At 42.7% G+C, this 10,812-nt stretch overlaps 1 long non-coding RNA gene across 1 annotated transcript; it reads left to right on the plus strand.

The window, feature by feature from the left end:
- The first annotated feature begins 920 nt into the window (after positions 1–920).
- Positions 921–9,148, plus strand: LOC113491309. Its single transcript, XR_003400371.1, has 3 exons — positions 921–1,019; positions 5,696–5,743; positions 8,827–9,148. It is a non-coding gene; the product is annotated as an uncharacterized LOC113491309 (long non-coding RNA).
- Positions 9,149–10,812: the final 1,664 nt, after the last annotated feature.

Consider the following 10,812-nt stretch of genomic DNA (forward strand, 5'->3'; position numbering starts at 1 on the left):
GTTAGGCTGAAATGGAAAAGTACGTGACGAGAGTCAATTATCTCAGACCCTATAAATAGCGACCCTAAGAGAGACCCTCTGAGCTCTCCTGGATCGCAGCAGGCTGTGTCCAGCATCTTCCCTCAGTTGGGATGCCTCTCAGGCGCAGGCTCCTTGAGGTTTGAAGCTCGCCTGCCCACAAAGCCAACAAAAAGCCGGGTTAAATCAGACCTCTTCTCAAAACTCAATTATCATCTGTTGAGAAGTATCAACGCATTGTGACTATTTGCTCCAAACTTGGGAAGTAGGAAACTTTAACTATAGGCTAGTCTCCTCCATCCACCTCTTTACCTGTCTGTCTGCTTCAATACAAACATTGGCCTTCATGACTGTGTCTATATATTTCCTTGGATTTCCAAATACTTCCGTGCTTCTGTGTATGTTTTGTGGGTTTACTTATATACTTTATTTATTTATTTAGAATACCTTGTAGTAAGTTAGTATGAATCTTGTCATTCTTGAGTCTGTAATTAAGTCACTATTTTAATCATAACATATTCTACTAAATCACCTTGTTAATCTTTAAATCAGTCATTCAGTGCTGCTAAAATTCAACCTTTGATCTACCTCACATCAGTAATAAATTTTAAATTACTATTAAATCATAGCCATGTGAAATACTTTCATCTGCAACAGGCTGGTATTCCATACAACAAACACTTCTCGCCAACATTTTATTTTAAGGACATTAGTGGAGAATTTGTCCAGATTATTGCTGTAACAGGTTTGCTCACTGAGAGGGCCACATCTGTTCCAAATGCCAACCAGTTCCACCATCTTATCAGTGAAAGATGTATTTTCTCCTTTTAGGACATCCAGTGTTGGCAGTATGTGTACAGCACTCTCTTCCTCTGCCTGCTTTCACAACACATGGGTGCACCAGGAGGTCTAATTCCCACTAACAGAACCCTCTGCAGACCCATAGACACCTCAATCCAGACCCAGAGTTCCGTGAACCCTAATAAGTGCCCTGCCTACAAGTGAGTGCAAGTTTCAGTTACCTACTTACATACTGGCAGGTTATTGCAACAATTAGTTTGGGCCAAACCCTGCCAATTTCTTCATATGGATGACTCCAACTCAGCAGATAGTGAATTGCAGTTTTAGGGAAGGACAGAAGAGGAAAACTTGCTGGGTTTTAAATAAAACTTTATGACTATGTGGAGCAACCAGCCATCATCCCTCATTGGGAGACAAGAAGGTGGCAATAAGAGATACAGGAGTCTCATGCAGATCCTACTTGCTTCTCCCACACCACAATACAAATTCCTCATCCACAGAGATCTCTACAGGTTCTTCAATTTGGCCTATAAATAGGACTTCAATGCATATATACAATAAATGTGGACTTCAAAATTGTGTTTCCTTACTTGTTTCGCCTGTGTACTGTAGCACTGGTATTTCAGGATAGGTTTGGGGTTTTTTTACCAAAAATAGGCATCTTTTAATTAAATCCTACAGTAAATAATTATATTTGTACTCCAGAGCCATCAAATATTTCATTAAAAAATCAACATAAGATAAATACTTTTTTTTTTCTTAGCTCCAGTTTGCATCCACAGCCATACTGAAAGACATTACTATTTCTCTCTGACGCATATTTGGCTGAGAGAGTAATAATTTGCCCTAAGTGTTTCCCAATAAACATTGTGACAAAGTTATGTTAATGTTGCATGGCAATTTGATGTTTAAAATGAAACTTAAAACCTGCTTGTACATGCATATGTTTGTGATTCACTAGATCGCGCCATGAAAGCCCTTGTATCTCCGTTAGTATTCTGTTGAATCCGCAGTTACCTTCAATTTGTAGACATTGCTATCCTTGCATGAGAATCACCCATTAAACTGGGATGACTGGAGAACTATTTCTGGGCTTTACAGAGACTACCCAGATTTTACTTCCTACTATTGAAAATGCTGCTGCGACATGCTGTGCACTGGCAACAGAATAACAGATTGACAGGCACAAGACATTGCCATGTCCCCTCAGGTGTTCACTGGATTTTTACATGAGCCCCCAGAAAGTTTCTTGGGTACTGCTGTATTAGAGCAGTTACTGTGAGTACCAGGAAAGAGTGTTAACCAAGCAATCTGTGTATACTCAGCTGTGGGAGCTCCAAGGGAATGGAGCCGCTCCAGCTATCTTAAGGGACAGAGTGCACAGTTCTCATCCTGCAAACCCAGCTGTGCAGGATAGAGGCAGGGAAGAACTGAACCACTGCTTCATTTCCTCTCTGTCTCCCTTACCCGCTTCAAGCTCATGGTGATTTAAGAAATGGGAATGAGTTTTGTAGTCAAAACCTCACCCCTGAAGCTAAACTCATCTTACACAGATACTCTCTATTTAAGAACATAGCCATGCAGTGAGTGGAAGAAATGTTTGCTGTGCTGGATGGGTATGCATGGCGAATTTATCTGTGAAGACAGCCTGCCTCACTGAATCTAGCCTTGTCAGAGGTGCACTGAATGAGTCCCTGTACCTTGCAACAGTGCACATCACTTCTCTTTGCTTGGTACATACTTCATACCTCTCAGTATGGACATTCAGGTGGATGAATACAAGCAAGTATTCTTCCACAATAATACCTTTTAAAACTGTCTTTAAATTATTCTAAAAATACCTGTGCTGAACATGAACAACCTCTGCACATGATGTGTCACGTGGTCAAAATTTTTATTGGTATCTGCTGTGCTGCAGAGAAGTCTTACAGTTAAGGAACTAGCTCAGAATCACAGAATCAACTAGGTTGGAAAGGACCTTGAAGATCATCTAGTCCAACTGTTAACCTAACACTGACATTTCCCAACTACACCAGATCCCTCAGCGCTATGTCAACCCAACTCTTAAACACCTCCAGGGATGGGGACTCCACCACCTCCCTGGGCAGCCTATTCCAACACCTAACAACCCCTTCTGGAAAGAAATACTTCCCAATATCCAGTCTAAACCTTCCCTGGGGCAACTTCAGGCCATTCCCTCTTGTCCTATCACTTACTACTTGGTTAAAGCAGCTCATCGCCAGCTCTCTGCAACCTCCTTTCAGGTAGAGGGCGTGAGGTCTCCCCTCAGACTCCTCTCCTCCAAACTGAACAATGCTCTTCATACAACCTGTGCTCCAGACCCTGCACCAGCTCCGTTGCCCTTCTCTGGACACGCTCGAGTCATTCAATGTCCTTTTTGTAGTGAGGGGCCCAAAACTGAACACAGGAATCGAGGGGCGGCCTCACCAGTGCCGAGTACAGGGGTCAGATCCCTTCCCTGTCCCTGCTGGCCACGCTATTGCTGACACAAGCCAGGATGCCATTGGCCTTCTTGGCCACCTGGGCACACTGCTGGCTCTTGTTCAGCCGGCTGTCAATCAACCCCCCCAGCTCCCTCTCTGACTGGCAGCTCTCCAGCCACTCCTCCCCAAGCCTGTAGCACTGCTGGGGGTTGTTGTGGCCCAAGGGCAGCCCCTGGCATTTGGCCTTATTGAAACTCCCCGAGTTGGCCTCAGCCCATGGCTCCAGCCTGTCCAGGTCTCTCTGCAGAGCCTCCCTACCCTCGAGCAGATCAACACTCCCACCCAACTGGGTGTCATCTGCAAACTGACTGAGGGTGCACTCGATCCCCTCGTCCAGATCATCAATAAAGATGTTAAACAGGAGTGGCCCCAAAACTGAGCCCTGGGGACACCACTCGTGACCGGCCACCAACTGGATTTAACTCCGTTCACCACAACTCTTTGGGCCCGGCCATCCAGACAGTTTTTTACCCAGCAAAGCGTCTGCCCATCCAAGCCTCGAGCAGCCAGTTTTGGCAGGAAAACTGAGCTCTTTTCTCTAAAAGCTTGTGTAACCCTGAAATGAGGCTCTGGTCCAAATCAGGATGACCCTTGCATGTAATCCTCCTTAACTGGTTGCTGCTTATTAAGCCTGGACTTGCAATTTGATTTCTTGCATTCAAAGATAAGGGCCCCAGCACCCTGCTTAGATCACACATGCCTGAGTAGTCCCTCTCTTTCTGGTTATCCCTGACCTCCACCATCAGCACCAATACCTGATTTGAGCACTGAGGAACAGAAGAGGGAAGGAAGAGCAGGGGAGAGTCCTTGTGCTTCCCCTTCTTTTCCTGGACCTGAGCAGGAGTCGGAAGCACATGGCATACAAGGAATGGCTGACAACTAGGTTTATACAATCTTAAGAAGAAACTGGTTAAGAAGAGATGAATCTTCTTGCTGTCTTCAGCTACTTAATATAAGTGTACAGATGTGTTGGGTTTGTGTGTATGTGGTGGGCTTTTGGTGGCAGGGGAGGGCGCTACAGAGGTGACTCCTGTGAGAAGTTTCTCCAAGCTCCCAGGTTCCAAGTCAGACCTGTCTCTGGCCAAGGCTGAGCCAATTAGCAACGGTGGTGTTCGTCTGTGATAACATATTTAAGAAGGGAATCCTGAGAGGAGGAGTGGGAGTTCTGAGGAGTTGCAACAAGGACATCTATGCAAACACTAAAGTCAGTGGAAAAAGGAGGAGGGCGGGAAGTGTACTGGAGCAGAGACTCCCCAGCAGCCTGTGGTGAGAGGGCAGGCTGTCCCCCTGAGCCCCTGGAGGTCACCATTGGAGCAGATGCCCACCTGCAGCCCTTGGAGGACCCCCTGCCATAGCATGTGGCTGCACCCAAAGAAGTCCAGGACTCTGAGGGAAGCCCCTGCTGGAGCAGTTTGTTGTTGGGAGGACTTCAACACAGAGGAGGGACCCACATTGAAGCAGTTCATGAAGAGCTGCATCCCTGTGGGAAGGACTCATGTGGGAGAAGTTCATGGAAGACTGTCTCCTGTGAGAGAGACCCCACACTGGAGTAAGGGAAGAGTGCGAGGAGTGCTTGCCCCTAGGAGAAAGGAACAGCAGATACAACAGGTGATGAACTGACTGCAACCACCATCCCCAGCCCTCCTGTGCTGCTGGGGGGGGGGAGGTAGATAGAGAAATTGGGAGCAAAACTGAGCCCAGAAAGAAGGGGGGTGGGGGTGGGCAGGTGTGCTTTTAAGATATGGTTGTATTTCTCACTCTTCTGCTCTGCTTGATTGGTAAATTAAGTGGTGGTGGTGGTCAAATTAAATTAATGTTCTTTTTTCTTCACAAATTGAGTCTTTCTTTTGCCTGTGACCATAACCGGTGAGTCATCCCTCCCTGTCCTTGTCTTGATCACTGAGTCTTTTGTTAATTTTCTCCTCCCCATACCTGAGGGAGAAGGAGTGAGCTGGCAGCTGCATGGTGCTCAGTTTCCCTCTGGGCTTAAATCACAACAACAGACAAGGCAGAGCCAAACTCTTCTCAAAGACAGGGTGAGAGACAAGGGCATAAATTGCAACACAGAAAATTCCAATTAGAAATTAGGAGAACAAAAAATCACCCTGAGAGCAGTCAAACATTGGACCAGATTAATCAGAGAGGATACAGCATCTTCATCAACAGAGATACTCAGAATTTGACTGGACAAGATACTAAGCAATCTGATGTTAATGGTCCTGCTCCTAGCCAGGTCTTGGGCCAGATGACCTCCAGAAGTCCCTTCATCACTCTGCCATTCTGCAATTCCTGCAGCGACTGCAACACTGCAAGAGCTAGCAGTGATTTAGCTGCAGCGAACTGCAGCTTCTTACTGTCTTCTTTCATTTCAGAAATGAACTTAACTATCCCATTGCACTCTGACCTCCAAGGGCATTGAGGTAAGGATGTCAAATATGTTGGGGAGCTTTAATGATTTATACAAATTTCAAGCATCGGAGCTGAGTCCTCACCTGGGTTTAACGTCTGATGAGGATGCGCATCAGCAAGCACCCCAAGCTCATGTTGATAAAGGTTTGCCTGCATTTATTCTTTAGCTATCTACCTATCAAAAGACAATGTAGCAATTTAATGCTTTATGGCAAGTGGCTAATAGTAAATGAAGCAATCAAATCCTGATGAATATTCTGTGAGGTAGTAACAGGGAAGAGTTAGCAGGGTCTTAGGTGTCATTATCTCCCTCACTGATTCTTTGGTGGTTCTTTCTACCGTTTCTGTCTACATAGCACAAATGTTGTCCTCTTCCTACTATTCACTCCATTAGATACCGCTGCACTGTCACAGCACTTGACTATAATACAGTTAGAAAAACAACCTTCCTGTGAATGTCATGATACTAATACAGCCTCCTTCTGCAAGAAGACTGATCTTACTTCTTATTCTTGTGATCTTAAAGCCAGGAAAGCATGCAGAGACAACTGATTGTTTCCTTTCAGTGATATATCACCGGAACAAAAAAAGACCAAGCATTTGTTTGTCATAGGAAATGCACCTACCCATGATGAAATAAATAGCAATTTACTCAATAAATTACATGGATTAATGGGAAACCTCAAAACAAATGTATGTGGTCTTGGTAGGGAAAAAAAAAAATCTAGAAATCACATTGTCTTTGGCTAATTCAAATCAGTCAGCATTGGTTGAAAAACATATGCAAATATCACTTAAGTAAATTCATCCTTCTCCACTAAAATCTGTCAATCACAAGAACAATGAATATCACTGGACAACTACATTTTGAATGCTGTGTATATTTTGTACTAATTGTAGTATTTTATTATGTCATCAAGTGAAGAAAAACTGTCAGTGTTCTCAATAACCATGTATACAATAAATGCCTGAGAGATTGTTGTCATGAGTATTATCTGCCAAGCAAATATGAGTTCCTCAATTATTGCTTTCTTTCATCAAATCTAGAATCAACCCACAAAGAGTGAAAGTGGAAGAGCACTGCCACCTTTAAAAATCTGTAACTCTGCCAGGGAATGATTTAGCCCAGATGGTGTGAATCAACACAGCCTCCATTGACTTCTTCAGAATTAACCTTCTTTAGACCATCTGAAGACCTGCCCATGGAAATCACCGGTAGGTCTTCCAGTCACACACCAGTGCAGGGGTGTCTACGGCAGTCTTAGCGTTCCAGCTTCTCTCAAGATTGGCCCAGGTCTCCCTCCATCTGATGCTTGCCAGGCAGTGCCCGTACTGATAGGGAAACTCAGCAATCCATGTGGAAAAGTGATATTTAGTTTCAAGCCTAACTGCTTGAAGAGAAAATCTTGGTATCAGAAATCTAAAAAAAAAACCTCAAAACCCAGAAACCCGAAGGTGAATAAAATGATCCTGCTATCTGTGGTTTTTTAACTAAAAATATTATCTCTTAATTTCTAAACCACCTCTCCTGATATTTTGGACATGACACAGTCCTCAGTCCTGCTACTATGTTTTGATTGGTTAAGATTTAAGGACAAAAAATATAGTGCAGCTTTCCCATTTCCTGTAAGAAGTTAATATACACTTTGAACCACTTAATTCTTCAGGATGTTTTTCCTGACACTCTGTCCCAGTTTTCTTCACAATTTCTCTTGCCTAAGCAGTTGGGAGTGACATTTCAGGTTTCAGGCACTTGATATTACCTATTGTTTGGGATTCTGGTTAAGAAGGTGATTGCTGTCCATTTATTGGAACAAATGGACCAAGAAAGGAACTACATTCAAGAAAAAAACACAGCATCCCAAGTTCTACAGATCTAAAACACGTCATCCATACAGACATATAACTTAATCCTCACTTGTGAGGACTGCATAGCTGGTAGCACTGATGTGGCTTTAAATTGTATCCATTTTCAGAATATTTTTGGCTTTCTTTTATGTGCAATATCTCCTTTCACTAAGTCTTCGATTTTGATCAAATGATTTATGAAAAGAGAGATGACTCTTAAAATCAGGATTCACTTTTTTCAGTAAATTCCTCTGTCTTTTGTGTACATAGACTACAGCAGAATAAGCCAGCCTTATCAGGGTGACGCCTACTGAAATATGTAGGAGTATATGTAAAGCACTGAGACACTTTATGAACCCCTGGTGAATCTGTTGCCCACACATTGGATAAATTTGCAAGATGGCTTTGAAATAGTCTGTCTGAGTAATTATCTGTTTGTTAAAGAACCATTGTTGACTATTTCAGTGGCTTTCTGCCATGTTATAATTAATTTTTTGTGCTAATTAATTTTTTCACTATTCATTAAAATGATACAATTGAGTCATTTGGGCCAAATTCTTAATAAAGGTTTTCGATAGGGAGTATAATCTTTAATTTTCTTGCTACTAAATAATTACAGAGAAAAATCAAATAAGAGCTTGCTCACATGAAAAACTGGAATAGCTATTTCACTTTAAATTGATGTCCTCCCTTAATCCTAAATAACTCTCATAAAAGCCTAATTTAGGTAGTGGGTAGAGCAATGATATTATACCATGTAACTTTGTTTATACTCAGGACCTAAAGCAAGTGCCTCCATTGGTTTTGCTTGATTTTAATAATTGCTAGGTGTATGATCTCACCTGTGGGCAAGGCCTGTCCCATCAACATTTTGTCAGTCCTTATTCTATAATAACATGCTGTGTATGTGCGTGAGGGCATACACAGGACCTCCTGTCACCTCAGATGCCTAATGTTTACTTAATGTAGCTGACTGCTGCTAGATACGGGGCTCCACGCTATCACAACTAACAAATTCTTTCCTGGTCAGGTGATTGTGGGCGCTGCTTCTACAGCAGCAGTTTTACACTACACTTAACACCATTACAGTTTGATGAAAGATTCTGTCTCGGTATTTCAAGGATTCATTGGGATACTTTGCACATTCGTCCCCCCTTTAATGTATTTAAACTTCTGTCCTGAATGATTCAAGAGCAACCTCTCAATTCAATTGTATCCTTTCAATTGTTTCCCACTATATTTCCAGACCTGCCTGAGGTCAAGTTCCAATAATCGGCCAACGGGAGTCTTATGAAATTCAACAAGGACAAATGCCTGGGCTGTGTCATCAGAAGCACAGCCAGAAGATCTGGGAAAGTGATTATTCCCTGAACTCAGCAGCTGTTAGACCACACGCAGAGCACTGCATCCAGTCTGCGCCTCCCTGTTAAGGGAAAGGCTCTGATAAACCAGCGCAAGTCCAGGGGAGGGCCACCACGATGGTTGGGGATGGAGCATGTGACCTGTGAGAACAGGCAAAGAGACTGGGGCTTCTTCACCTGGAGAGGGGGTGTCTTTGGGGGAATCACACAGAAACCCCCAGCCCAGAGAGGCTGTGCAGTCTGTGTCCCTGGAGGTTTAGAAGCCCACACTCTGGGTACAGCCCAGAGCAACCTGGTCTGGCCTTGCAGCGACCCTGCTGTGAGCACGGGGTTGGGCTAGAGGCCTCCTGAGGCCCCTTCCAGCCCGAATTACCCCGTAATCCTGTATGTGTCAGAGAGGAACTAAGATATGCAATATATTCCCTTTGTGATCGGGGCAATATGAAATGTCACTGATGTCCTTCTACCCCTCAGGACATGTATTGTTGTTTCAAAGCTTGCAGGCTTATCATAAAACTTACCTAAGCAAATCTTGGAAATAAGATGAAAAAATTCTTCTTTTTTGATTCTGAAGGTTATGAAACATGAGCCAAATATGAAATAATGCTCAGCTAAAAGCAGAATAATTTACAGCAGCATTCAATCAAATAGTTTAGGAGGAAATAAAGCCCTAGTATTAGGTTATGTTAAATGTAAAGAGCCAAACCAAGCCTGGGTGTAAATCTTTAGGGTTTTGATTAAATTACTTGAGATCTGAATGGAATACAAAAATACTTTTGAGTTTTCCTACCACATACCTAATGCACTGCTGGCCTGAAAAAGGGATTAGAAATTGAAGGACATATGGAGAATTGTGCCAGAGCAAGAGTTTGGCTGTGAAGGAGCATCAGAGCATTTAATAGATGTTTTTACTTAGTGATCTATCTATGACTAAATGTCTCCTCCAAACATACAGAATACAGAGGACATTGAATTAATTATAAATGTCTTACCTGGCTGCCTTGGACATTTAGGCCACAAATTTCAGGTACAGAACTTAGCACAATGGAGTCAGTGCTTGTTGATTACATTTCTGAAGAATTACCACCAGACAAAAATTATTGTTATTAGTATCCTACAATACTACTACTAATTCGTATCAGCTGATCTTTAGCTGTGTCTTACCAGAATTTAGCAAGAACTCTGAATCTCAACACCACCAGCTACTGAGAAGATACAGAATCAGAGCTATGTAACTGTAGTAGAAAACCATCTTGTTACTCTCCCAGCAAAATATTCATTCCGTATAAGCTATTGGAAGCAGACATCCTTTCCTGTTAACTGCTACTGTCATTCTCACTATTTAGCCAAAATATTAAAACAAATATAAAGGTACCCTAGCCTTAAGTGAGAAAAAACAGTATGTAACAAAAATCAGTCTTCTCAGGTCTGGACATGTCAAAAATAGTTAACAGCTCAGCAGTCCCAGCCCTAACCACTAATGGGATAATCTAAAACTTCTTTGTCCGTTAATTAAGTTATCTCTGATTCACAAATTAAGAAATCAAATAAAGATAAATACGTCATTTTCTTTCCTTCCATGCTTCAATTCCCAAAAGTGCTGCACATGTTTTCTATGGACAGCCTCAGATGATGCAAATGATGCAAAAGGTACAGTAGATAAATACAGCCAGAAAGAAACCTTTGAAATACTGTTCTCGATTTGTTTAAAAGAAGAAAACAGGAAGTGTTTAAGTGCAGAGGTGTACAAGAGTAGGTGAATAAGACTCTGTCCCTGACAACTGTGACCTCAAAATTTCCACTGAAAGTTGTTTCTTCACAGAGAAGGAGCCAAGTGCAGAGGGCACTCTCCAGCACCCACTTCATGAAAT

Source organism: Athene cunicularia (genome assembly GCF_003259725.1).
Source record: "Athene cunicularia isolate RWA chromosome 1 unlocalized genomic scaffold, athCun1 chr1_part2, whole genome shotgun sequence".
NCBI lineage: Eukaryota > Metazoa > Chordata > Aves > Strigiformes > Strigidae > Athene > Athene cunicularia.